The following is a 5,334-nucleotide window of genomic DNA, read 5'->3' on the forward strand; positions in this document are numbered from 1 at the left end:
AATGCAGCATCCCGCTCAAAGCAGTTAATATTTTAGTGAACCGAATTCTTTGCGGATATTATGTGCACTTATTACTCAACGCGTACAGCACAGGAAGAATAACGTAAAGAACAAGCTCCCGTCATTGAACATTACCGTGCGTAGCCTGACGCAAAAAATATGTACCGTTGTTTAGCCAAAGAAGCAGTTCTACTGTCGCAGTGAGCGAATTTACGAGATATTTACCCTTTATTAAATGTAAATGCGGACACATTTAGGAGTACTTCCATTTCGCTGAAATAATTAAAGGTCGGGTCTTGCATGCCAAAATCACGATATGAATATGTGGCACGCCGTACTGGGGGACACCGGATTAATTTTGACCGTCAGGCTTTCTTTAACTAGCATGTAATGCCATGTACACGAGTGTATTGTATTTCCCTCAAATGGAACGCGGCCGCGGTGGTTGGGATTTGGTACCACGCCCTTGGGCTTAGCAGCGCAACCACAAAGCTACTCATTCACCAGGGCCGGCCATTTCGCCGAACCTAGAGATACTCTGCTCGACGATAGCTAAAGAGTGGATATGCGAGATCGTATTCCACCCTTTCTATATGGGCGTTTTTTGATCATAAATGAAAAAAAAAATTCTTGCCACTTCAGAACCAGCGTAAATAGCAAAATAATAAGGATTACACGGGAAATTTTCAGCGAAGCTAATATATGTACCCGTTGCAATAAGTAAAGCTACATATCGTAAAGTTATCAGTTCTTGCCGAGACTCGAGTATGCATGTTCATTGAAATTACAAAAGGCGCGTTTACATATGGCACTATCACGTGTCATGTGAGCGACTATTCAACCGTAAACGCAGTGATTTTAAGGGTGCCCGATATGCAACCTGTGCCTGGACACAATATGCGTGTTATTTGCGGATTGCTTGAAGAATGAGCCAGCCATCATTTATGTTTAGAAACAAAATAATGTTGACTCCTTCACAGCTGCTTCACATCTTCCAGCAAATCGTCCCTTCATACTTATTTAACAAAGGGGTTTCATGGACACTGCTTTAAATCATGCATACTTCTAAAACGAAACTTTGGTTTCTTTGTTTTTGTAATGCGAAGCCCTCTTTGTTTCCTATGTTTATGCGTCATACGCCTGAGACGCAGTTGGTTTTCCAGGTCCCCTGGGTGAATAAACCAAAAGACGTTGTTTATGTTTGCTTGAATAAGAAATATCATAAGAAGCCAAGAAACGCTGACACCAAGGACAACATAGGGGAAATTACTCGTCCCTAATGAATGAAATAAAGAAACGATAAAGTAATCTTAATGAAAATGGATGAACAAACAACTAGGCGCAGGTGGAGAACGATTCCACAGCCCAGTTGGGATCGTTCCCCACCTGCGGCGAGTTCTTTTTTATAGGAAACTCTCTCTCTCTCTCTCTCTCTCTCTCTCTATATATATATATATATATATATATATATATATATATATATATATATATTGTAGGAAACTTTATGGGCGCCGCTGTGCGCGGTTCGGCCGGGTCACCGAGGCGATGGATTGCCCGGAACTTGTGGAAATGGCGATGGCAGCGGCGCCGCAAATTTCAACGTTTTTTGCTTAAAGGGAAGCTGAAGAGTCTGTCGAATTCAATAAGGCGCTCATATATGGGTGCGGGAACCTTATACACCATGTAGATAAAATTTGGGATTTTTTTTCAATTAGGAGCGACGTAATCGTCGGTTAAAATTGCGCTGTAGCTCCGCCCCCCGTCGAATGCCGCGCGCTGCTGCTGACGCTGACGATGCGAGCGGAGATCGGAAACCGCGGTGTTGTGACGTCAATTCTAGTGTTTTGTTCCTTCGCAGCCTGCGCGACCGTGCCTGACCGTGCTTGTTTCTGCGTGCGTGCCATCGTAATCTGCTTCGATCGACCCTGCATTCCTGCTCGCCTTTTCGACTTCGGTTACGAGTAGTGTGCAGATGGCGCACAGAGGAAAGTCACTACATATACTGCATAAACCGGGAAGCTTTCCAAGCGTTTAAACCGTCTTTGTAGATTGCCGACAGCTTTGGACAGCGCACAAATGCCGACGATCGCATCCCCGCTTACGTTCCACGAGGAGGCATGCAGGAACACAACACTACAGTTGTTTGACCGGAAACGAGCTCACTAGATCGGCGAAAGATCGGCGAGATCACTGGATCGCTTTGCAAAAAACATACTCACCAAAGAGCATTTCCAACACGAGGAGATCCCAAGACTTCGCTTTCGTTCGCGTCGAAAGCACTGCTCGCACCACCATCGTTTGCTTCTTCGAGAGACCGGCTCTTCGCAATCGGCTCGCACATGTATGGAGTAACGCCGAACTCCTCAGAAAAACGCAGTCTCTCTAAATTTTCCATTACCTCTTAATTTTCCATTACAGCACCAAACTACCTGGCACCGCGCTTCATGTGTAGCGGCAGCGGTGGGTCACTAGAGTTGACGTCACGAGGCGCCCGACAAATCACAGGCGGAAACCAGACGCGCGAGCTGGGCGTGTCCGCTGCTGCACTTTCCATCGAAATAAAATATATTTGCGCTTTCTTTCGCTCAATTTCGATACGATATTCGAATTCGGAGGGTTGAAAACCATTACGTACATATGTTCACTCATTTTTTCTGGAAAACCTTTCAGCTTCCCTTTAACTCTCGCCGCTTGCCATGGCCTCCGTCTGACCCACTCCCGCATTCTAGTACTCTTTAGCACAACTTGTGCCAGGCGCACGGTGTAAGAATATGTTAAGTGCTGACACTCGCTGCTCCCCGTAGAGAGAGAGTGCGGTCAGATTGTGTTCGGAGACGACATTGAATTAGCAGAAGCTCCGCCGCAAGAATAGAGATGGCGTTGTTGTACGGGAACCTGTACTATGCAGCCATAATGAAGCACAGAGCGCAATGGGGATACAATAGGTACGAGCTGCTTCGAGGTATGTGGAAAGGTGTAATGGTTCCAGGACTTACTTTTGTAAATGCGGTTGTCTCCTTTAAATCAGGGGTCCAAACAGAACTCGATTTGAACCAAAGGTCAGTGGGTCGCCTCGCATTGGACGCTGACGGGAAGACTGCAAATGAAGTTGTGCAGGGTGATATGAGCTGTGGAAGCTTTGAAGTGAAGGAAGCTCACAGTAAAATTAATTATGAAAAACGACTCGGGAATATGGAAGAAAGTAAATGGGCTCGGAGAGCGTTCAGGTATTTGTTCAGGAATAACAATGAATCACAGTGGAGGAAAAGAACTAGGAAGCTTACCATTAAGTATATAGCATGTATGATGAGCAAGGCTGCAACAAAGAACGTCAAGCGGAAAGTCAGAGAGGCCGAAATAATCTCATGGCTGGCGGAAATGGAAAGGAAACCTGCGATAAATAACTACTTAAGAGGAATAAACGAAATCAGGAAAGGAACAATTTATGATAACTCAAAGGGAAGCTGATTACTTTTGGAAGCGAGATCGGGTTGGCTTAGAACACGCACCTATAAAGCGAGATATAAGAAGGAAGAAGAAGCATGCGCTTGCTGCGGTAAAGCTTGTCCATGTTTTCTTAGAATATGAAGACATCTGTCCAGCGGTCGATTTAGGCCCCATTGGCCTCCTTGATGCCCTTGGGTTCAGCTAGAGCAGGGGAAAAGTGAACATGTCCGCAATAGAGACTAGTAAGAGGCAATTGGAACATTGGTGGAAGAAAAGTAGGAAAACGACAAAAAACGGAAACGTACAAAAGCAAAGTTCACAGTAGGGGGCTAGAAGTTGCTTGCAGAAATTCATCGTGGTTTTTATTTTCCTTATTTTCAACCTGGGTAGGACATTAGGCAATATAATAGCAAAGGCTTGGTGGCGCAAACGACCGCCCATTTCCAAAGGGGACGCTTATAACATCCATTCATTCATCCATGTTAGTAGCCCCTTTTGTGTGCGAGTCGAAGGAGCCCTGGGCCCGCGCTTCCCGAGCAGCAGCTGTGAATGCACGTCGTATACATGCTGATGTACACTTACTGAAAAGTGTTCTCGTGCGTGCCTTGAAGGCTTGTCTGTGTTTTCAGAAAGTGTTGTGTTGCGCCTGTGAGTCCTGTGAGTGCATTTGTTCGGCTGATTCGTACTCTGGGAGTCACTCAACATATACCGCGCCGCTGCATGTGACGCTGAGAGCAAGTTAGTTGCGCGGAGGCGGGCTGCTCTTCAAAGTGAGCAAAAATATTTTGTCCCAAATTGGAAGTCGGGGTGTCGGACTTGGAGGGAGCATGTGTCGCTTTTCCAGGATCCGCATGAGCTTGATTGATCAGCTAAAAAAATGCGTGATAAACTGATTCTTGTTGAGAACTGTTAATGTGGGGATGTTATCACAGTAAACGTAAATTATATAGCACAATTTGTTCACTGCATACCCTGCTACGCGGTTGGATTCTTGAGCCTAAAGTTGATGAAAGCCACCAGTTGCGATCGTTGCCGAAGTGCTTTTACCATTTAGGCAAACAGCAATGCTGAAGCATCCCTGACTAACACAAAGAGCAGATCTGGACTGATACACCCCATGTTAAGTAAATATACCGTTGCAGTTGTAGAAGGTATATCTGATACTCTACTTGTCAGTATCGATATATCGATAGTATCTTCCACCCCATCTGAAAAACCTGTGAAGCGTTCCTTCAAGGACTACTCACGCGCAAATGATGCAGCCATAATAAAACATATGGAAACTTGTCTCACCGTCTTAACGACAGTGATGTGACAGCAGTCTGGCACCGTTTTAAAAACATGTGTAAGTTCTGTATTGATAAATTTTTGCCTGATAAATACAAACTAGTCCGCAAATGAACACCGTGGATGACACGTGATATTGTCCATATGACCCGCAAGATAAAAAGGCTAAAGAAAACACGATTACAACCTGATCGAGTTAAAGAAATGAAACAAAACCTTGCGCACGCAGTATGCACCTCGAAGGAACACTATTTCAATATAGTACTACCAAACTTTATTGTTGAACAGCCCGAAAAGTTCTGGAATTACTTGAGGGAAAAAAAGAAGCCAGTAGCACAAATCTGCATCGATGGTTCAATCATTACTGATCACACGGAAATTGCGATTCACTTCAATTATTATTTTCATAGTGTATTTTCTAAATCTGGCATTAGTTCATCTAGAGACGAAACGTTTGACCCATCCGAAGCTAATTTTATTTCATACACTGGTTTAGTTTCGATACAAGTTAACTTAAAAACTAAATCTTCTTGCGGTCCTGACAACCTTCCGAACATTTTTTTGAAACGTTATGCTGAAACTATTGCAAGGTTCCTCCTT

The sequence above is a fragment of the Dermacentor variabilis genome, chromosome 3, assembly GCF_050947875.1.
Source record: "Dermacentor variabilis isolate Ectoservices chromosome 3, ASM5094787v1, whole genome shotgun sequence".
Classification (NCBI taxonomy): Eukaryota; Metazoa; Arthropoda; class Arachnida; order Ixodida; family Ixodidae; genus Dermacentor; species Dermacentor variabilis.